Source organism: Pongo abelii, chromosome X (assembly GCF_028885655.2).
Source record: "Pongo abelii isolate AG06213 chromosome X, NHGRI_mPonAbe1-v2.0_pri, whole genome shotgun sequence".
Lineage (NCBI taxonomy): Eukaryota > Metazoa > Chordata > Mammalia > Primates > Hominidae > Pongo > Pongo abelii.
This window is the reverse complement of record NC_072008.2, coordinates 14,704,706-14,729,303: the sequence shown is the minus strand read 5'-3', so window position 1 is coordinate 14,729,303 and position 24,598 is coordinate 14,704,706. Positions and strand designations below refer to the sequence as shown.

General features: G+C 39.7%; 1 protein-coding gene across 3 annotated transcripts in view; it reads right to left on the bottom strand.

The window, feature by feature from the left end:
* The window catches only part of GLRA2 (glycine receptor alpha 2), a 299,238-nt gene that overhangs the window by 56,005 nt on the left and 218,635 nt on the right, over positions 1-24,598 (bottom strand). The gene's annotated exons all lie outside the window — the stretch shown is intronic.

Here is a 24,598-nt window from a genome sequence, read left to right as displayed (position 1 = left end):
AAAGACAGAGTTTCACCATGTTGCCCAGGCTGGTCTCAAACTGCTGACCTCAAATGATTTGCCCATCTCAGCCTCCTAATGTGCTGGAATTACAGGTGTGAGCCACTGTGCCCAGCCAGTTATATTTTAAAGTATTCCCTGACCCTACTCTTAGACTGTAGGTTTATTTTTTTGTTTTTGTTTTTAGTTTAGGCCCTGTGCAGTATTACTTCGTATCACCAGCACAGGACCTAGCAAATAGTGCATAGGCAGTAGTTATGTGGGATGGATAGATGGATTGGTGGATAAATACATGGTGGATGGATCGATGATGGAGGGACTGATGGTTGAATGAATGAATGAATGAAAGAAGGGAGGAAGGAAGAAAGGAAGGAAGGAAAGGAAGGAAATATCTAGCTATTTTTGCATCTTTGTGCTTTAATTTAAACAGTTATGAATCATATACTGTTACCCACAATTGTATATATTTGATACTTCTAAGAGTGTACTATTAGTGAGTTTTTATTCTCTCAGCTTGTGTAACATTCCTGGAACATTTGCTTCCTTAATAAACAATAGTTTGTCTTGTATTTGCTCTTCTGGAACACCAAAATGGTACATGTATACATATGTAACAAACCCGCACATTGTGCCCCTTTGCCCTAGAACTTAAAGTATAATTAAGTTATACTATTTTCCTGTAATAATAGAACATTACCAATCACAGCACTTCCAGTTATATATTATTCAGATGGCCCATAAATGTTTTCAGACCCAGTAATGAGAGGAATGTGTGAATGCCCAAGATATGTGCCTACCAAGAGCTACGTCCAGTAGAGCTGACCATCATTCCTCCTCTTCCTGGTGTTTACAGCATTCAGTAATTTGTACACCTTTTCCCCATCTTCTAGCAATCAGCAGACCAAGCTCATATTTGGCTTCTTTTATAGCTGCTCATAAATGAGTCCTTTCAGTCTCTTAATCATTTTGGTTGGTCTCTGAGTTTCCTCCAAATCATGAACGTCTTTCCAGCATTGAAGTGCTGGCATTAAATGCATTATTCACATGGATTTAGAGGGTGTTGTGAGACATCTATCACATATGATGTGATGTTCCTTGGTGCTGGTTTCTCAGAACTGAAATGCCTTTTTGTTGCTTTTACCCAGCTCTGATATCAGATTCTCTTCTTTCAGCTGCTAATCCTTAGATGTTTTGAGCTCGCATCTTCCCCTGTTACATTCTTTTTATGATTCTTGGGCTTACAAGATTCCTTCTTGAACTACTTTACTACAAACATGCAAGATAGTTTTAAAAGGTAATGAAGTTCTCAAAATGCTGTTATGATTAACTAAGTTGGTATCTTTTCAGGCATATTTAATTCAGAAAAACAAAAACAAACATTGAGAGCGTACTACGTGGAAGGCTGTACTAGGTGCTGGTGGGAAATGGGGTAAAAGATACAAAGATGATTAAGAAGTATATTAATTCTCCCCAGGACTTCGCAGATTATATTTCAGGGGACCCCACTCATGCTGTGCTCCAGAAAGCATCATTCACATAGATCATGGAGCAGCATATTATAGTTCATGGATCAAATTCAGTCCACTGCCTGTTTTATAAATAAAGTTTTATTTGAAGACAGCCGTATTCATTCATTTACATATTGTCTGTGGATACTTTTGAACTAAAATGGCACAGTTGAGTAGTTGTGACAGAAACCAAATGGCCACAAAGCCTAAAATACCATATGGCTCTTTACAGAAAACATTTTCCAGCCTCTGACCTAGACGTTAGTGTTATCTTGTTTTTCTTGGGGTTGTACATCTTAGTGGCCCTGCTTCACCACTTAAGAATCCCATGGTCTACTGAGGGAAGCAGTCACATGAACATATAAGTGATATAAAGTAGATGGTTGCACATGACAAAGTAAAGGAAGGACAAAAAGTCTGGTGGAATATGGGGAGGTTAATGTCGATGGAAAAATCAGTAAAGGCTTTATTCCTAGGTGGTGTAGCATTTGTTTTAGGGCTTGAGAAGAGCCAGGTCTTTGGTGGGTAGAAGAAGCTGTAAAATCAAAGCCATAAAGATGGGAGAGAGTATGGTGGTCTTGCGAATAATGAGCAACCCAGTGACTGGGATATGCTGGGCACTTGGGAGGTAACGGTGAGGGGTGGACAGGTAGGCCGGGCTGGCAAAAGAAGGCATTGAAAGCCAAGCTGATAGGTTTGGGGTTTCAAAAATTTGTAAAGATAAGCTAATGATGGTTTTGAGGTGGAGTATAGATGTATAAGGTGTCTTTCTTTCTTTCTTTTTTTTTTTTTTTAACAATTATCATGATGCTCTTTGCCTCTGATGAAAGCAAGAGTCTTAGCAAAGTAGACATTATCCTCCTTATGGAAATTTATCTTCCGTCTTCTTGGCACTTTCACCTCTATATAGGTTGGTTCTCTTCTAGGCTCTCCAACATCTCTGAATCATCTGATCTTCCTTACTCTCTTTGGAACATCTTATTCCATTTGGTATTTCCATTTCTTGAACTCTCCTCCTCAGTTTTCACTCTATCTTCTTATCCTCAATGAATTCATCCACTCCTATAGCTTTCTTCTTCTTTCTGTGTGTCAGGGTGGTGGTGGTGGTGGTTGGTGGTGGTGGTTGTTGGTGGTGGTGGTTGGTGGTGGTGGTTGGTTGGTGGTGGTGGTGGTGGGTGGTGGGTGGTGGGTGGTGGGTGGTGGTGGTGGGTGGTGGGTGGTGGGTGGTGGGTGGTGGGTGGTGGTGGTGGTGGTGGTGGTGGTGTGTATGTTGAGCGCTATAACAGAGACTGACTATATTCTTCTAAATTTCATTTCCTCTACCAGTAAGCTGGATTTTCCACTTCTCTTGGATCCTCAAAGGAATGTGGGCAGAAGTTATACATGTTAGGACCTCTAAAATCTTCCATGAGGCCCTTAAGACTATACCTTCTGCAGCCACCTTAGATGTCACCTGTTTAAGATGGCAGTGCCATAAGATCGAAGAAGCCTGGATCCCCAAAAGACCTAGGGCCACCAACCCCACAGTAGAGTATAATGTGAGTGAGAAGGAAATTTTTATTTTGTCAAGCTACAGGAATAAGAAGAAAGCTATGAGTGGATAAATTCATTGAGGATATGAAGGTTTTGTGTTTCCAAAGCTCTCAAATTATTCCCTCAGCCCTGACCTTACAGCAGCATTCTGTGATAATTCTAAAATAGCTACAGTTAGTATTTGCAAAATTAAACATATTAAATGCGACCTCCTTCTTATTCATCTCATTTAAATCTTTCTTCTCACTAGCAACCTGGTTTTACCACTGTTTCCCCCTCCATTGTCTTCATCTCTAATAATCTATTGCACAGACTCAACATTTCTCTCTGTAAAGCAATCCTGGGTTTACTCTTTACTCTCTCCATTCCAAAGATGTCACTTTAATCCTATCCATCAACACCTAATGCCTGGTTATTATAACAACTTCCTAACCAGTCCCCCTGCATTCAGTTCTTCCCCATGGCACCTAGTCTTTTGCTTCAGTGAAATTAAATTTAAAACACCAATTTCATTTTGAAACACATCTGCTTAGGAATTACTGTGGCTGCCTATTGCAGTCTCTGGTATTCAAGGCCTCGCACAACATGTGTCTACCCTAGTTAATCAATCTTATTGCACTCTTTCATAACACAAGCTTGGTGTTTTGTTTAAACAATTTTGCTTAGCCCTGAGTAAGCCAAATCCATTCCCACTGATGACTTTGTCTACACCAGTAGTTCCTAAATGAGGTTGACTTTTCACTCCAGTGGACATTTGGCAAGGTCTGGAGATATTTTTGATTGTCACAACCAGGGAGCGGTATTGGCATCTAGTAGTTGAGGCCACGGATGCTTGTAAACATCCTATTATGCACAGGACAGCATCCAAAACAAAGACTTATCCAGTCAAAACGCTAATAATTCTGAGGTTGGAAAACCCTGAGAGAGAGAAAGCAAAAACAAAAACAAACAAACAAAAAACCCAGGTAACTATATCCAGTCCAGTGGTTCTCAACCAGAAGTGATGTTGCTCTGAAGAACATTCAGAAGATGTTTTTGGTTGTTCCATCTGGGAAGTAAAGAGTTGCTCTGGTTTCTAGTGGGTTGAGGCCAGGGATGCTGTTAAATACCCAACAATGCAAAGGACAGCTCTTTATGACAAATAATTACCCAGTCCCAAACGTTAATAGTGTTATAAAGTGGAAAAACCCTGGTCTACACTCTTCTCCCAGCATAGAAACATTTCCCACATTTTATATCTGTTTATTTCCAGATAATTCTTCAAGGAGTAGACCAAATTCCATCCCCAAGGTGATAATTTCTTTGCCTATTGTAGCCCATGGTGGTCTTGCCCATCTTTAGAATTTGTAATGCACTTAAAGATAGAATCATGCAGTTCAGTCTTCGCTTCATGAATATGTGTTTTATCCACCCAACTAAAGTATAGGATACTTGGGGGAATATGGATCCAGTAATGTCTTCTGTATCCATGTCACCAAGGACAAGTTTTTGTGCATATAGTAAGTGTCCCTGTAAGTTTCTGTTGACTGTCAAATTTTCCAAGTGCTATATAAATTCAAATTCCTTCCACAATTATTGCTTTATATGAAGGGTAAGCTACAAAAAAAAAGACAGCTAAAAAGAAGAAAAATGTAGTTTTGGTCTTCTAGAGATGATAGTTGTTGATATCCAAATTACTCTGGATTTATTTTCATTAAGGGAAAGGAGAATACTTATTATTTATATGACTTTATAACTTATGTAGTTTGCAAATATATCTGGCAGGAAAGTAGACCCAGTCAAGTGGTTTAGATAAGCATTTATCTGTTGTTTGAACAGATAAGTGAGATGGTGGAATTTGGTTAGTTGCTCAGTTGTTTCGCATTATATAGACATTTCTTAGAGGTGTTTCCCATTAATATTCTTTTTAATACTGTCTTGGCATTTTTGAAAACTTTGGCAAGTTTTATTGAGTCAATTTTTTTCATGAATTACATCATTAATTCAGTTTCAAAGTAGAAAATCAAGTCATGAATTTATTTACTTTAGCCCCACAATTTGTTTTGTCTGTGTTCAGACACTATACTGTTTCCTGTGCCATGAAGCCAGTTGATGTTATTGGTTGGGACATTTTCTACATGATGTTTGTCCCCAGGACAGAAGAATGAGTCACCATTGTACAAAGATTACTTGAATGTCCTTACAGCTTGGATACCCTCTCCATTCCTCATGGGCAAGGCACTTCCATGTGATAATGTGCCAACTAAAGTATATCCACATTCCCAGCCCCTAGGCTGACCCCAGAGAACTGCGACATTCCTCCAGCAGCTAATCAAGGAGGATTGCTAATGAATATGTACAGAGAGCAGTTCACTACAGTGGAATATGTACAGAATGAATATGTACAGAGAGCAGTTCACTACAGTGGAAAAATCACAAATGACTATGATCAAGTGTTGTTTTGTAATAGAAAAGAAACAAAATGGAATTCATAGGGCAATCTCAAAATATTCAGATATTCCTTCTTTCAGTGGAATGATTCCTCATATTCACCTGCTTGAGTCAATGTTTAATTATTCTCCACAATATATCCATGTAACAAAATTGCACTTGTGCCACTTACATTTATACAAATAAAAAATGTTTAATTATTCTCAAACTATGCCTGAAAACTATTGGTAAAGCAGAATAGAAGTTTTTTCTTCTGTACAGTACAATTTCATTTTATCTAATTTATATGTGGAAAATATTTAATTAACCTTGATTAATGCAGCTGTTGAAATGAGAGATACCTGTTGGCCACAGTAGCCTGAGATGTGTTTCTATTACATAAAATAGAAGGCTTTGGTAGCTCCAATCAACTTATCTTTTATTGAGTGCTATAAAGTATACCATCATGCTTTCCATTCCCATTTTGGGGGGAAATTAGTTTGTTAAATGCATATCTAAACTTTATATAGCTAGTAATTAACGGAGGTGGGAATGAGAATTCTGGCTTTGCTTTTTCTGTTTCATCTCTTACCTATATTCAGTAACTGTATCATGAGAAAAAAATATAGTCAAGTTAATCCTCGTGCCAAAGATTCATGGTGCTGTACAATTTCATGTTTATAGTTTCACTGCCAAGTTGCCATTTTTACTGCCTAATCAAGGAGCTCACACCTGCCATTTAATGCTGGGGAAATCAGATTTCCTTGGCAGAGATGGATGATGACAGCACTGACTACCTGGCCCATCCCAGTGTCACCACCCTCACCCCATTTTCTCTCCATATCTAATATTGTTGAGTTCTAAACTGAGTAGTTGAGAAAAGAGTTACTTATGAAAGTGCTGTTTGCAGAAATAGACACTGAGTGGCAATGCCTCCAAGTCTGGTATCTGCAGGAACCAACCAATTATAAATGGACCTTTGGGGACCAATTAGTTTGTTGGGCATTGGATGGTACACAGGCCTAGTGAGTTGATATTCTTTCTAAAGATGAATACATTTATCTCCATTATGGTGGTCAGAAAATTGTTTAAAGTAGCTTGCCAAAACTTACTATCCATGTGAGTTTCATGAGTGGAGAGGTACAAGAAGAGTAAAACTGCCAGCCCTAGAATACACAAGCAACACCAGGTGATATCCATTGTTAGAGGCACCATAGGGACACTCTGCAGAAAGGCACCTCTAAGTCTCAGCCTCCTGCAAATGTAGGCATCTGAGAGAGTCAAGGTGAAGGAGGGGTTAGCATCTGGAGGAAGTAGGGCAATGCAGCATCTTCTTCCCTGTGCTTATGTCTGCCACGTCACTTCATTTTTGGCTGATAGACAAGCACACTGATTCCTGCCGTAGTCTACTTCCTGTGCCTGCACCTTCAGTGACAAAACAAGTGATGTATGTTTATTATCTAACAAGGGCAGGAATAAGGGGGAAGTGGGGATTCAGAACAAATTGCCCACTGGTGGAAAAACAATCTCAATGAAGAAAAGAGCCAATTGGGTGATCTCAGTATTGGAAAGACAACAATGGGCTTTGGGGAGATGACGAGATGATGCTTCACTTAATAAATGTTTGTGTAGTCAGAGAGAGAGAGAGAGGGTGTGTGTGTGTGTGTGTGTGCATGAGAGAGAGAGAGAGAAAAGGAGAAAGAGAGAAAGAGAAGAGAAAAACTGGGAGACTATGAAGATATGGAAGAAAGAAAAAAAAGGAAAAATAATGAATATTTTTGAAGCTAGACCAACTTGGATTTGAATCCTAGGTGAATGCCCAGTGAATTTGGAAAAATTACTTAACCTTTTTGAATCTTGATTTCTTCATATCAAAGTAGGGGCCCACACATTCCAGTTTCATGGGGTCATTGAAGGATTGAATAAGATACTTTATATAAAACTTAACACTCATTTGGCAGATTATAGATTCTCAGACACATTGGCTTGTAAAGGATGAGCCCCTGAAGACATTGCATAATTCAAAACTTGCATAATTAAAGGCAGTTGTCCCCACAGGAATAATGTAAAGTAAAATATCTTGTATTTCATGTTTTGTGCATGGACTAAGACTTTGTTAGTATTTTTATATTGCTGTGCTTTAAATTCACATAATCTAAGTTCACATAAATGGAACTTCATTGCAGTGAGCACTCCTGTATATCATGGGGACTGATATATGCTGTTACAAAAAGAAAACAGAACAAAGTCACCACCACCACTATCATCAACAAAAAGCTTACACCAGCACCATTCTATGAGTTATCTCCATTATAAGGATAAGGAAACTGAGTTCACTCATTAACTATACCAAGATCACACAGCAAAAGAATGGTTGAGCTGAGATTTGCATTAAATCTGGCTTGTCTCCAAATTCTGTGCTTTTCTGCCTCACTGACCCCTGTGGGAACCTCCCTCTCTGGCGATGCGTCAGAAGAATTACTCACAGACTGTGCTTACACCAGATGACAACATCTGATGTGGAAAAGAGGTGAGAAGGTACATGCAGTGGGACTGGCAAGCAAGAAACAGCAGTAGCACTGTCACACCTGCAGCCATGGACATACTGTGAAGATAAGTGTTCATAGATGGCAGATAACCACAATCTTCATTTGTTTTCTCAGTCAGAAATTAGTGCCTCGACTACTTGTGTACTATTTGTGCATTTACTCCCTACCCTAACCCAGGTTCAAAATTCATACTTACAAGCAAGGAAATAAAAGAGGAAAGTTTAATAACTGTTATTTGGAAAGGCCTTGGAATGGTGGGTAAGGTTTATAGTGATGGGTAGAGGAATATGGAAGAGCTGACAGGTCTCCACTCCCTGGACTGAGCTTGTTGGTTTATGATTTCCAAGTTGCCTATGCCTCCTATAGTGGGATGAGGAGCCAAATCAGGAAGGAAGAAGTGGCCAAACCTTTCACCCCTGACCATTTCTCAAACTCATAACCTTACCAGAGTGAGTGGGTGTACCTGTGTTGAGTGACTATGTGCAGATGCGTCATCGTCTCATAACAATCATGGATGATGTACTCCTGAGATGAACAGTGGGTAAGATATGTAGGGAATGGGTGATTATGGAGTACAAAATAGAGGCAGTCTTAGAAGCCCAGTTCAACTTGCAGTGATGGAGAAATCATTTCCCCAAAATACCTAGAATCTTGTGATAACTCCAGGGTACAAAGAGGCCCCTCCTGGTGCTGAACTTCTCCACCAATGCACCTGAACCGTCTGAGCACTGTGATGCTAGATCCTGGGGATGAGAACAGGGATTTCTTTAGTGGAGGGCCATAGAGTATTTAACATATGAGAGTATAGTGTGAAATATGAATTTCAATTGAATGGTAGAGTCAGTGGTAGCCGAGAAGCTTTCCCACCCAGACTCTGGCTTGTGGACTGGTTTAGTGTCAGCTCTGTACTTTAATGTGAGCTCACAGTGGAGGCCGCAGATCTTCAAGGATGTCTCGATAGGAGCCAACTTGCCAGAAACCTTCCCTTCTTGGCACGGGACTCTGGGCACTCAAGCCTAGTGTGTTCTAACCTAAAGCTCTTGAAGTTAATCAGCTACCTACTGTTTCATACTATTCAAAGTAAAACTGAAATGGAAAAATTCCAGGCATCCACCACGCTCCAGGTTCCATGTGGGGAGGAGAAAACAAGAAAAGGAGCTACAGGTCAGTCAAAGGTTTGTAATTAATGTGGTTCAAAAGCTTCTGGCTGGGCTGTTGATCTCACTTTTTGTTAGTTATAAGTTACCAAAGATTATGTCCCTACTGTATCCACTTCCTATAGTTGAGCAGCATTTTGATACAAGTCAGCTCCATTCCTTTCTCCTTACCAAAAAACCCAGAAGCACAAATCACCCACTAATAGTTAAATACCTATTTGCAATAGATACTAGCCTACAGGAGTCTGTAATGATTAAAAAGAAATCCTACTGCCTCTTGAGTAAAATGACATAAGTAGATGTGTAAGCTCTTTGAAGAAATAAAAAGCCATGCCATCAGACAGCATTATTATTTTTCAATATGGAAGTGTACAGAATGCTTAAGAGATAAAGTGTAAGTGTAAAAATATTTTGGTTGGGCTCATTGAGTGCCTCAGTTTCTAACATATCAGTTGCATACATCTGCTTCAGAAAGTTTAGATCAGTCTCAGCCCTTCGGCGGAAATCAATCCAGTATGATTATCTAAAGTAAGAGAAAGCAGCAAGGCTGTGTTGGAGAGAGCCATGAGAAGATGCCAAAAATGTGGACCTCAGCTTTGCCACTGGCTCACATTGGAAATTTGGGCACATTATCTCATGATTTGGGGTCTCACACTCCCACTTGGGATATAAAAGGATTGGGCTGATAATTTCTAAGGGTTCTGCTATTCTAAGATTCTGTGACTCACGGGAAATAAAAAGTGATGAGAGAGGAAACCACGTCAATAGCAGTATGGGTTCCCAATTTCAAGGTGATCAGAGCTGTGAGTCCCAGTAACAGCCTTCAGGCCCTCTACTCTGCATTCTTAGCACTTTCAGTATCATCTGATAATGTCTATTCATTGAATGCCTCTATGTGCCAGGCAAGACTTGCCTAAAATAGTGAATTCCTTGCTTAGAAGCAAATAGTACTAATTCAGGAAAAACAATTGCATGTGCAATACCATGTGCATAGCAGATACACTGAGTTTACTTGCAGATTCAATGGACAATTCTCACATAAACCCTCAGCAACTCACCCCAAGCTCTTCTTTTCTGCCTAAGAGATTTCTGTGGTACCTTAGAAACTTTCTTGACATGCATGCAAGGAAGCCTAGAACACTACCAGGGGCAGTCCTCAACCATGGAAGGATGGGGGTTGGTGGATAAAGACCCTGGATTTCCCGGTACTTGTTGGGGCAAGTCTGAAGAGAATTCTACAGTTTTTAGAGGATCCCTAGCATAATTGAACACTAGTTGTCCCTCATGGTAACCAACTCAATAATACACTTGTTTGCCTTTTCTCTTTTCACTATTTACATTCCACGTTCTCTCTTGTGTTTCTTGTGACCATCTTTCAAATAAACTGCATCCAAATGCTTGTCACAGGGTCTGCAGTTTACTGAAACACATGACTCAACCCCCAAATTAGATCAGGAGAGCCTATCACAAAAATGATGCCTGCCACATCATTGCCATTTAGAACCAGGATAGCAAAGAAACTACACATCCTGAAAATTTTTTTCTTACTAGCAAATATCCTATGCCTGGCTGGCTTGCCCATCACCAGTAAGAATGGAGTATTGACATGAATCAAAAAACAGTCTTCAAGCAGTAAGTACCAAATCAATTTAGGACCTATATTGCCCATATGATTTAACACCCATCACTTCCCTTTTTGCTCTGCACAGCTAGTTTTAAATTTATAAAATTAGAATAATGGAGCTGAAACAGAAACTAGTATTTCCTGTCTAATACTATGCGAGAATCATTCAGCATATGCCAACTCTCCTGGGGTCAGATAATGAGAGCACCTTATTTGCAGAAATGTTATATAAATAATCTGTCCCACCCTGAGCTCCTTAGGAGGACAGAGTCACAGTTACATTTTGAGCCTATAAGGATGTGGATATTATGAAAGTACAAATTACTTCTCTTGACAGGACATCAATTAAAGATTTTAACAGTGATATGGTTTGGCTGTGTCCCCACCCAAATCTTATCTTAAATTTCCATGTGTTATGGGAGGGACCTGGTGGGAGGTAATTGAATCATGGGGGCAGGTCTTTCCCATGCTGTTGTCATGATAGTGAATAAGTCTTGCGAGATCTGATGGTTTTAAAAATGGGAGTTTCTCTGCACAAGCTCTCTTTTGCCTGCTGCCATCCACATAAGATGTGACTTGCTTCTCCTTGCCTTCCACCATGATTGTGAGGCCTCCCCAGCCACGTGGGACTGTAAGTCCATTAAACCTCTTTCTTTTCTAAATTGCCCAGTCTTAGATATGTCTTTATCAGCAGTGTGAAAACAAACTAATACAGTAAATTGGTACAACAGAGTGGGGCATTGCTGAAAAGATAGCCAAAAATATGGAAGTGACTTTGGAACTGGTAACAGGCAGAGGTTGGAACAGTTTGGAGGGCTCAGAAGACAGGAAAATATAGGAAAGTTTGGAACTTCCTAGAGACTTGTTGAATGGCTTTGACAAAAATGCCGATAGTGATATGAGCAATAAGGTCCAGGCTGAGGTGGTCTCAGGTGGAGATAAGAAACTTGTTGGGAACCAGAGCAAAGGTGACTCTTATTATGTTTTAGCAAAGAGACTGGCAGCATTTTGCCCCTGGCCTAGAGATTTGTGGAACTTTGAACTTGAGAGAGATGATTTAGGGTATCTTGTAAAAGAAATTTCTAAGCAGCAAAGCATTCAAGAGGTGACTTGGGTGTTGTTAAAGGCATTCAGTTTCAAAAGGGAAACAGAGCATAAAAGTTTGGAAAATTTGCAGCCTGACAATGCAATAGAAAAGTAAATCCCATTTTCTGAGGAGAAATTCAAGCTGTCTGCAGAAATTTGCATAAGTAACGAGGAGCCAAATATGAATCACCAAGACAATGAAGAAAATGTCTCCAGGGCATGTTGGAGACCTTTGCAGCAGCCCCTCCCATCACAGGCCCAGAGGCCTAGGAGGAAAATGTGGTTTCATGGGTTGGGCCTGGGGTCCCTGTGCTGTTTGCAGCATGCAGCCTCAGGACTTGGTGACCTGCATCCCAGCCATTCCAGCCGTGGCTGAAAGGGGCCAATATAGAGCTCAGGCTGTGGCTTCAGAGGGTGCAAGCCTCAAGCCTTGGCAGCTTCCATGTGGTGTTGAACCTGTGAGTACAAAAAAGTCAAGAACTGAGGTTTGGGAACCTCTGCCTAGATTTCAGAAGAGGTATAGAAACACCTGGATGCCCAAGCAGAAGTTTGCTGTAGGGTTGATGTTCTCATGGAGAACCTCTGCTAGGGCAGTGAAGAAGGGAAATGTGGGTTGGGAGCCCCCACACAGAGTCCCTACTGAGACACCACCTAGTGCACCTGTGAGAAGAGGGCCACCGTCCTTCTGACCCCAGAATGATAGCTCCACTGACAGCTTGTGCTGTACACCTGGAAAAACTGCAGACATTCAACGCCAGCCTGTGAAAACAACCAGGAGGGAGGCTGTACCTTGCAAATCCACAGGGGCAGAGCTGCCTGAGACCACGGGAACCCATCTCTTGCATCAGAGTCACCTGGATGTGAGACATGGAGTCAAAGGAGATCATTTTGGAGCTTTAAGATTTGACTGCCCTGCTGAATTTTGGACTTGCATGGGGCCTGTAGCCCCTTTGTTTTGACCAATTTTTCCCATTTGGAATGGCTGTATTTGCCCAATGCCTGTATCCCCATTGTATCTAGGAAGTAACTAACTTGTTTTTGATTTTACAGGCTCATAGGTGGAAGGAACTTGCCTTGTCTCAGATGAGACTTTGGACTGTGGACTTTTGAGTTAATGGTGAAATGAGTTAAGACTTTGGGGGACTGTTGGGAAGGCATGATTGGTTTTGAAATGTGAGGACATGAGATTTAGAGGGGCTAGGGGCAGAATGATATGGTTTGGCTGTCTCCCCACCCAAATTTCATCTTGAATTTCCACGTGTTGTGGGAGGGACCCAGTGGGAGGTAACTGAATCATGGGGGCAGGTCTTTCCCATGCTATTCTCATGATAGTAAATAAGTCTCACAACATCTGATGATTTTAAAAATGGGAGTCTCCCTGCACAAGCTCTCTTCTCTTGTCTGCTGCCATGTGAGACATGCCTTTCATCTTCTGCCATGGCTGTGAAGCCTCCCCTGCCACATGGAACTGTAAGTCGATTAAACCTCTTTCTTTTGTAAATTGCCCAGTCTTCAGTATGTCTTTATCAGCAGTGTGAAAATGGACTAATACAAACAGCATTACACTAAAAGACCAATGCAGAGTTAGTTAGTTTTATTACAATAGTGTGTGGTAGGCAGCCTTCTAAAATGGGCCCCAATGATTCCTGTGTCTTGGTATTCATGTCCTTGGATAATCTGCTCCCCTTGACTATGGGCTGACCTGCTGACTTGTTTCTAACAAATACAATGTGTCAAAACTGATGGGATGTTACTTCCACAGTTAGGTTATAAAAGACTGCCTTCCATCTTGCGTGCACTTTCTTTCATGCTGGCACTCTCTTGCTGGCTCTTCTCATGTTGCCTTTGTGGAGAGGGCTACCTAGCAAGGAACTGAGGGTAGCATTCAGCCAATAGCCAGTGAAGAGCTGAGGCCTCAGTCTGACAGCACAGGAGGAACTGAATCTTGCCAACAACTATATGAGTGAGCTTTGGAAGTAGATCCTTCTCTAGTTGAGCCTTCATGTGAGACTACAGCCTCAGCTATGAAATCATGTGAGATTTCAGCCTTGTGGGAGACTCTGAAAGAGAGGTTCCAGCTGAGTTGTGCCTGGATTCCTAACCCATAGAAACTACAAGATAAAAATGCTCATAAAAACTGTAAGATTAAAATATTGTTTAAGCCACTAAAATCTGGCGGAAATTTGTTATGCAGCAATTGACAGTTAATATATGTTATCTTTGTTGTGGAGGAGAGAGAAAGAAATATAGATAAAAAGGATGAGAAAAGGGAGATAAGTTGCTTATTTTGGGCCTCATGAATCCAGAATTTGGAAAAATTTGATTTTTTTTTCTTTACTATTTAAAGAGAAAAGTTCAGTTTAAAAATAATAATCAAGGTATCTGGGAGGATAATTAATCAGTATAAGAGAAGAAAAACCATAATATATTCATTTTTAATCTATTCATTCAAGTAGGCTCCATGCTTGAACATGTATAAAAGTAGCTATTCAAAATCAGTTTACCTAAGCTCAAGTCCAGGAGTCATCAAACTACTGTCCATCAGTTAAATCTGTTCTGCTACCTGCTTTTGCAAATACAGTTTAATTAGAACAAAGCCATACCCATTCATTTACATATTCCCTATGGCTCTCTAGTGTCCACTTACAATGGTAGAGTTGAGTAGCTACAACAGAGAACTTAAAGCCCAGAAAGGCTAAAATGTTATCTATTTATCTCTTTATAGAAAAAAGTATTATGAATTCCTGCTTTAATCCTATATTTTAATTCAAGCTAATCATTACCTAATATAGTCTGAATCAACAAATTTTCTCTAATTTTAGTGATCATAAAAAGTAAAACTGGATAATTCATATCTTTTTTTTTTTGACTTTCAAGATTTTTATTTATTTATTTATTATTATTATACTTTAGGTATATCTCCCAATGCTATCCCTCCCCCCTCCCCCCACCCCACAACAGTCCCCAGAGTGTGATGTTCCCCTTCCTGTGTCCATGTGTTCTCATTGTTCAATTCCCACCTATGAGTGAGAATATGCGGTGTTTGGTTTTTTGTTCTTGCGATAGTTTACTGAGAATGATGATTTCCAATTTCATCCATGTCCCTACAAAGGACATGAACTCATCATTTTTTATGGCTGCGTAGTATTCCATGGTGTATATGTGCCACATTTTCTTAATCCAGTCTATCATTGTTGGACATTTGGGTTGGTTCCAAGTCTTTGCTATTGTGAATAATGCCGCAATAAACATACGTGTGCATGTGTCTTTATAGCAGCATGATTTACAGTCCTTTGGATATATACCCAGTAATGGGATGGCTGGGTCAAATGGTATTTCTAGTTCTAGATCCCTGAGGAATCGCCACACTGACTTCCACAATGGTTGAACTAGTTTACAGTCCCACCAACAGTGTAAAAGTGTTCCTATTTCTCCACATCCTCTCCAGCACCTGTTGTTTCCTGACTTTTTAATGATTGCCATTCTAACTGGTGTGAGATGGTATCTCATTGTGCTTTTGATTTGCATTTCTCTGATGGCCAGTGATGGTGAGCATTTTTTCATGTGTTTTTTGGCTGCATAAATGTCTTCTTTTGAGAAGTGTCTGTTCATGTCCTTCGCCCACTTTTTGGTGGGGTTGTTTGTTTTTTTCTTGTAAATTTGTTGGAGTTCATTGTGGATTCTGGATATTAGCCCTTTGTCAGATGAGTAGGTTGCGAAAATTTTCTCCCATTCTGTAGGTTGCCTGTTCACTCTGATGGTAGTTTCTTTTGCTGTGCAGAAGCTCTTTAGTTTAATTAGATCCCATTTGTCAATTTTGGCTTTTGTTGCCATTGCTTTTGGTGTTTTAGACATGAAGTCCTTGCCCATGCCTATGTCCTGAATGGTAATGCCTAGGTTTTCTTCTAGGGTTTTTATGGTTTTAGGTCTAACGTTTAAGTCTTTAGTCCATCTTGAATTGATTTTTGTATAAGGTGTAAGGAAGGGATCCAGTTTCAGCTTTCTGCATATGGCTAGCCAGTTTTCCCAGCACCATTTATTAAATAGGGAATCCTTTCCCCATTGCTTGTTTTTGTCAGGTTTGTCAAAGATCAGATAGTTGTAGATATGTGGCATTATTTCTGAGGGCTCTGTTCTGTTCCATTGATCTATATCTCTGTTTTGGTACCAGTACCATGCTGTTTTGGTTGCTGTAGCCTTCTAGTATAGTTTGAAGTCAGGTAGTGTGATGCCTCCAGCTTTGTTCTTTTGGCCTAGGATTGACTTGGCGATGTGGGCTCTTTTTTGGTTCCATAGGAACTTTAAAGTAGTTTTTTCCAATTCTGTGAAGAAAGTCATTGGTAGCTTGATGGGGATGGCATTGAATCTGTAAATTACCTTGGGAAGGATGGCCATTTTCACGATATTGATTCTTCCTACCCATGAGCATGGAATGTTCTTCCATTTGTTTGTATCCTCTTTTATTTCATTGAGCAGTGGTTTGTAGTTCTCCTTGAAGAGGTCCTTCACATCCCTTGTAAGTTGGATTCCTAGGTATTTTATTCTCTTTGAAGCAATTGTGAATGGGAGTTCACTCATGATTTGGCTCTCTGTTTGTCTGTTATTGATGTATAAGAATGCTTGTGATTTTTGTACATTGATTTTGTATCCTGAGACTTTGCTGAAGTTGCTTATCAGCTTAAGGAGATTTTGGGCTGAGACAATGGGGTTTTCTAGATATACAATCATGTCATCTGCAAACAGGGACAATTTGACTTCCTCTTTTCCTAATTGAATACCCTTGATTTCCTTCTCCTGCCTAATTGCCCTGGCCAGAACTTCCAACACTATGTTGAATAGAAGTGGTGAGAGAGGGCATCCCTGTCTTGTGCCAGTTTTCAAAGGGAATGCTTCCAGTTTTTGCCCATTCAGTATGATATTGGCTGTGGGTTTGTCATAGATAGCTCTTATTATTTTGAGATATGTCCCATGAATACCTAATTTATTGAGAGTTTTTAGCATGAAGGGTTGTTGAATTTTGTCAAAGGCCTTTTCTGCATCTATTGAGATAATCATGTGGTTTTTGTCTTTGGTTCTGTTTATATGTTGGATTACATTTATTGATTTGCGTATATTGAACAAGCCTTGCATCCCAGGGATGAAGCCCACTTGATCATGGTGGATAAGCTTTTTGATGTGCTGCTGGATTCTGTTTGCCAGTATTTTATTGAGGATTTTTGCATCAATGTTCATCAAGGATATTGGTCTAAAATTCTCTTTTTTGGTTGTGTCTCTGCCAGGCTTTGGTATCAGGATGATGCTGGCCTCATAAAATGAGTTAGGGAGGATTCCCTCTTTTTCTGTTGATTGGAATAGTTTCAGTAGGAATGGTACCAGTTCCTCCTTGTACCTCTGGTAGAATTCGGCTGTGAATCCATCTTGTCCTGGACTCTTTTTGGTTGGTAAGCTATTGATTATTGCCACAATTTCAGCTCCTGTTATTGGTCTATTCAGAGATTCAACTTCTTCCTGGTTTAGTCTTGGGAGGGGTGTATGTGTCGAGGAATTTATCCATTTCTTCTAGATTTTCTAGTTTATTTGCATAGAGGTGTTTGTAATATTCTCTGATGGTAGTTTGTATTTCTGTGGGATCAGTGGGGGTAATATCCCCTTTATAATTTTTTATTGCATCTATTTGATTCTTCTCTCTTTTTTTCTTTCTTAGTCTTTCTAGCGGTCTATCAGTTTTGTTGATCCTTTCAAAAAACCAGGTCCTGGATTCATTAATTTTTTGACGTGTTTTTTTGTGTCTCTATTTCCTTCAGTTCTGCTCTGATTTTAGTTATTTCTTGCCTTCTGCTAGCTTTTGAATGTGTTTGCTCTTGCTTTTCTAGTTCTTTTAATTGTGATGTTAGGGTGTCAATTCTGGATCTTTCCTGCTTTCTCTTGAGGGCATTTAGTGCTATAAATTTCCCTCTACACACTGCTTTGAATGCATCCCAGAGATTCTGGTATGTTGTGTCTTGGTTCTCGTTGGTTTCAAAGAACATCTTTATTTCTGCCTTCATTTCGTTATGTACCCAGTAGTCATTCAGGAGCAGGTTGTTCAGTTTCCATGTAGTTGAGCGGTTTTGAGTGAGATTCTTAATCCTGAGTTCTAGCTTGATTGCACTGTGATCTGAGAGATAGTTTGTTATAATTTCTGTTCTTTTACATTTGCTGAGGAGAGCTTTACTTCCAAGTATGTGGTCAATTTTGGAATAGGTGTGGTGTGGTGCTGAAAAAAATGTATATTCTGTTGATTTGGGGTGGAGAGTTCTGTAGATGTCTATTAGGTCTGCTTGGTGCAGAGCTGAGTTCAATTCCTGGGTATCCTTGTTGACTTTCTGTCTCGTTGATCTGTCTAATGTTGACAGTGGGTTGTTAAAGTCTCTCATTATTAATGTGTGGGAGTCTAAGTCTCTGTGTAGGTCACTCAGGACTTGCTTTATGAATCTGGGTGCTCCTGTATTGGGTGCATATATATTTAGGATAGTTAGCTCTTCTTGTTGAATTGATCCCTTTACCATTATGTAATGGCCTTCTTTGTCTCTTTTGATCTTTGTTGGTTTAAAGTCTGTTTTATCAGAGACTAGGATTGCAACCCCTGCCTTTTTTTGCTTTCCATTTGCTTGGTAGATCTTCCTCCATCCTTTTATTTTGAGCCTATGTGTGTCTCTGCACGTGAGATGGGTCTCCTGAATACAGCACACTGATGGGTCTTGAGTCTTTATCCAATTTGCCAGTCTGTGTCTTTTAATTGGAGCATTTAGTCCATTTACATTTAAAGTTAATATTGTTATGTGTGAATTTGATCCTGTCATTATGATGTTAGCTGGTTATTTTGCTCGTTAGTTGATGCAGTCTCTTCCTAGTCTGGATGGTCTTTACATTTTGGCATGATTTTGCAGCGGCTGGTACCAGTTGTGCCTTTCCATGTTTAGTGCTTCCTTCAGGAGCTCTTTTAGGGCAGGCCTGGTGGTGACAAAATCTCTCAGCATTTGCTTGTCTGTAAAGTATTTTATTTCTCCTTCACTTATGAAGCTTAGTTTGGCTGGATATGAAATTCTGGGTTGAAAATTCTTTTCTTTAAGAATGTTGAATATTGGCCCCCACTCTCTTCTGGCTTGTAGAGTTTCTGCCGAGAGATCCGCTGTTAGTCTGATGGGCTTCCCTTTGTGGGTAACCCGACCTTTCTCTCTGGCTGCCCTTAACATTTTTTCCTTCATTTCAACTTTGGTGAATCTGACAATGATGTGTCTTGGAGTTGCTCTTCTCGAGGAGTATCTTTGTGGCGTTCTCTGTATTTCCTGAATCTGAATGTTGGCCTGCCTTGCTAGACTGGGGAAGTTCTCCTGGATAATATCCTGCAGAGTGTTTTCCAACCTGGTTCCATTCTCCCCGTCACTTTCAGGTACACCAATCAGACGTAGATTTGGTCTTTTCACATAGTCCCATATTTCTTGGAGGCTTTGCTCGTTTCTTTTTATTCTTTTTTCTCTAAACTTCCCTTCTCGCTTCATTTCATTCATTTCATCTTCCAGGGCTGATACCCTTTCTTCCATTTGATCGCATCGGCTTCTGAGGCTTCTGCATTCTTCACGTAGTTCTCGAGCCTTGGTTTTCAGCTCCATCAGCTCCTTTAAGCACTTCTCTGTATTGGTTATTCTAGTTATACATTCTTCTAAATTTTTTTCAAAGTTTTCAACTTCTTTGCCTTTGGTTTGAATATCCTCCCGTAGCTCGGAGTAATTTGATCGTCTGAAGCCTTCTTCTCTCAGCTCGTCAAAGTCATTCTCCGTCCAGCTTTGTTCCGTTCCTGGTGAGGAACTGCGTTCCTTTGGAGGAGGAGAGGCGCTCTGCTTTTTAGAGTTTCCAGTTTTTCTGCTCTGTTTTTTCCCCATCTTTGTGGTTTTATCTACTTTTGGTCTTTGATGATGGTGATGTACAGATGGGTTTTTGGTGTGGATGTCCTTTCTGTTTGTTAGTTTTCCTTCTAACAGACAGGACCCTCAGCTGCAGGTCTGTTGGAGTACCAGGCCAGGCCGTGTGAGGTGTTAGTCTGCCCCTGCTGGGGGGTGCCTCCCAGTTAGGCTGCTCGGGGGTCAGGGGTCAGGGACCCACTTGAGGAGGCAGTCTGCCCGTTCTCAGATCTCCAGCTGCGTGCTGGGAGAACCACTGCTCTCTTCAAAGCTGTCAGACAGGGACATTTAAGTCTGCCGAGGTTTCTGCTGTCTTTTTGTTTGTCTGTGCCCTGCCCCCAGAGGTGAAGCCTACAGAGGCAGGCAGGCCTCCTTGAGCTGTGGTGGGCTCCATCCAGTTCGAGCTTCCGGGCTGCTTTGTTTACCTAAGCAAGCCTGGGCAATGGCGGGCGCCCCTCCCCGAGCCTCACTGCCGCCTTGCAGTTTGATCTCAGACTGCTGTGCTAGCAATCAGCAAGACTCCGTGGGCATAGGACCCTCTGAGCCAGGTGCGGGATATAATCTCCTGGTGCGCCGTTTTTTAAGGCTGTCGGAAAAGCGCAGTATTCGGGTGGGAGTGACCCGATTTTCCAGGTGCCGTCTGTCACCCCTTTCTTTGACCAGGAAAGGGAACTCCCTGACCCCTTGTGCTTCCTGAGTGAGGCAATGCCTCGCCCTTCTTCGGCTCGCGCACAGTGTGCGCACCCACTGACCTGCGCCCACTGTCTGGCACTCCCTAGTGAGATGAACCTGGTACCTCAGATGGAAATGCAGAAATCACCCGTCTTCTGCGTCACTCATGCTGGGAGCTGTAGACCGAAGCTGTTCCCATTTGGCCATCTTGGCTCCTCCCCGATAATTCATATCTTAAAACATTTCATTGTAAGGGTTTATTATGGAATCACTTAAATAAATTCTCATCTCAATTTCCACTTGTCATTGTATACACAGATATGAGGACCCAACATGAATTGCATATTTTCAGCCGTAAGTCAACAAGTCACTGTAGACTGTTCCTTGTGTGTGAGATGCTGAGAAGTATACAAAGATAATTAACATTTGGTTCCTGCCCTTGTGTAATCTGTTTTACAGAGGTAAATAAATATAAGAGAATAGATGATTGACTTGCACTCTGTCAGTGCTGAGTTAGAGTGTTGATAAACCCTGTAAGCACTAGTATTGGACTTTGAGAGTCTAAATCCTGTCTTGCCTCTTCCTAGCTGTACAGTTTGGACACAATACTTAATGACTATGTGCTTCAGTTTTCTCAGCTGAAAAATGGGGATAATAATGGAGCCCACCTAATAGGTTTGCTGTAAGTATTGAGATATCTGTGAAATAACAAGTAGGTAATGCTTTAGAACTGGGCCTGGTACCTTGTAAATGCTCAAACATGTTAACTCTCATCATCATGGTGGAATTACCTTTTATACTTCTATCTGGCCATTAGAATCAATGCCTCGAGTGCTGCAAATTAGTTAGATTAATTAATAGTTTCATCCAATTTAGGATCTTCATTAAAGTTAAACGTGGGAGTCATTCTTGTGTGACTTCTTCCTGGAGAGTAGCACTTAAGAGATTTGGGAAAACTGCTGTATCTTGACATCAATGCTATCAGAGAGGGGCTAACTTTCCTGCTACAATTCTTGCTTTAAAATTACTGTTTGGTTTGAAACAGCTCAGTTTTACCTTTACCTCTAAAACTATTAATTATTAATTTTCAGAAAGCCAGGCAAAATTATTTCCATGGAATGTTGGATAAACTCTATATCAACTGTATAGTCTCTCAAATGCTAGAGATCCATTTATGCTTTTATAATGCGTAATTGAATTTGATCTTTACCATAAACATTTGTTGAGCTTTATCCAATGTTATGACTCATGGTGGTGATAATGAAGGCTTTTCATTAATGAGTAACATTATGAAAATACCAAGTTTGTATCATTTTGCCTGATTTTCTCTCACATGAAGCACATTGTCACTGTGAACAATTATTATTATTATGTATTTTGTGTAGGATACATTAATTTTTGAAAAAGTTAATATATAACTCATTCTATCTCTACATACAATACTTGTGCAAATACTGAGGTCAGAGAGCTTGAGAGATTTTCCCAATCTCAAAGAACTAGTTAAGAGAAAAACCAAGCCTGGAGCTAGATTCTTGGTCCAGCTTTATTTCCACTGTGACATCACATACTCATTCTAGTTTTACCACTTGGAATATCTTTTCTTTTACTCTAATTCTTTCAGCATTAGTTTTCCTCATATCTTGTACCTAACAATTAATAAGAATATTTGATTAACCTACACTACCTTTTCCCAGGGGATTTATGTCTATGGAAAGAACATGGACCAGATGATCTCTTAGGCCTTTCTCCATTCTTTGTCTTTGATCGTTGATAACCTATTTCTGTATTATCCACTGTTAAGATGATTTGTGCCATACCTCAGTGCTTTGGATGGTCAGAGACTGACTATACATCCCCTCCACCATGCCATCTGCCGTTTGAGGATTTATTATGAGTTCAATATTTGCCTTGCTTACCCTCAGCAATTCTCCAATGGTGATTGGGCTTATTTAAAATAATTTACAAAGGCTAAATGACAGAACTTCGGAGCTGAGACAACTTTCTAAATCAACTAATGGAATTTATAATTTTTCAGATGAGGAAACGAAAGGGAAAGGGCAAGATTGTATATGGCTGCCTGCAATAAACTATGCTGATTCCATGCATTCACAAAGTATGATTAGGCATGAAAGTGGAAGAGCTATTCAGAAGATGTATTTAGATTAGCAGGCTCCCATTTGGCAATGAAAATACGCCCTGAAAAATTAAGTCGATAGAGTCAGTCACAACTCCTTGCAAGTTACTTTAATAAAATCAATACTCAACTGAGACTGGCCTAATTGGAATTTTCATTGCAAAAGGGAGAAAAGGACTGAGGAAGTTTCTATACATTGAAACCAGAATAATAATATGAGATTAGTGGTGTCTTCAGAGGCAGGGTACAAAATTAGGGAAATAGGTAATGCTGGTGATGAACACTGGCCTATTTGCCATTTTTCCGGTTGCGGTTGGGCTGATGGCGTGCTACTGATCCATATCTGAGTACCGACGTGTTAGGCTGCCAGTGTCTGACTGAGAATTATAGAACTTGTTTGGAAGATTTTCCACTTGCCAGACACCTCCAATGTATCTATAATATTTTCTTCCCAGTGTCTCCTTCCCTGACCCCTCCCCTCCAGCCTTCTTTTTAAAGAGAAATTCTAAATGGGAGAAAGTTATAAAATACTCATCCATTCATTCAACAAATGATTTTGAGGTCATTCCATGTGCTAACAGCTGTCAGGTCCTGTTTTCAAGGACCTTGAATGTATGTACAAGTAAATTACAATGCAGTGCAAGAATTATTAAAGTAGCAGCAGGTACAGGTGCTAGAAAAGCAGAGAAAAGGAGATCATCTGGCCTCAGGTTGTGCAAGTTTGAGAAAATATCTATGGAAATGTCTAGTAAGCTGACAGTTGAAGGGAGATCAAATGGAAGATCTAAGTAACATAAGCAACAAGGAAAATCTAACTGGTATTTTCTGAATTCTGTAAATAAAGAATATGCCTTCTTTGCAAGTACCCATAGAATATTCATAAAAATCAACCGTGTACTAGACTGCAAAGACAATCTCAATAAATTTCAAAAATTAAAAACAATATAGCAAACATTTTCTCATAATGTGATAAAACTAAAAATAAAACAACAAAATGTAGGAAATAAAAAGATTTTGCTTTCTGGGGAAAGCATGAATTTCTTAGTCCTTGAACCAAAGAAGAAATACAAGCTGAAATTGCACAGTGTCTAAAAAATAGTAATAAAACAATTTGTACCACAATTTATATGACCCATCTAGAGACATACTCAGAATGAGATTTATATTTAATATTTTTATCAGTAAACAACAAAATGGATTAGGGAAAAATAGAATAAAGGAATTAGTAAAGATAAAAGCAGGAGTTAATGAGTTAAAAAAAGAATATCAGCTGAATAATAAATACAATGAAGAACTAGCTTTTTAAATAAACTAAACTGCTAGACTAATCAAGAAAGAGAAAATATAGCTATATAAAATAAGAAACAATAATGGGAAAGAACACAGAAAATTAAAAGACTCATAAGAGACTACTTTGTTTAACTTATACATATACATTGGAAAATCAGGATGAAATGGACAGTTTTGTAGAAAAATATACTTTACTGAAACGGAGGAGATATTTTTTAAAAACCTAAGTAGCCCATTTCCCTAGAAAAATTTTTTCAAGGGCTACAGTTTTCAGCATTTAGCCATATGATTTTTCTCCTTAGATAAATTAACATGAAATATTTTAGTAATATATTTTCTTATAATTATCATTGCATTATTAAATAAATCATACTCGGTCATAACTTATTATTTTTAAATTTCTAGCTGAATTGTTTGCTACTTAGCATTTTTACATCCATTTTCCTAAGTGAGACTTGTCTTCATTTATTTTGTGTGTGTGTGTGTGTGTGTGTGTGTGTGTGTGTGTGTGTGTAATCTTTTCTAGTAATTTTGGTATCATTGTTATGCTTGCTTTATGATTTAGAAGTTTTTCTTTCATACATTAGGTTCTGGAATTGACAAAACAAATTAGCATCGTCTACTTTTTCAAGGTATACTAGAAGTCTTCTATGAATCCATCTGCGCCTGGAATCTAATGCAAAAATTATATGATCA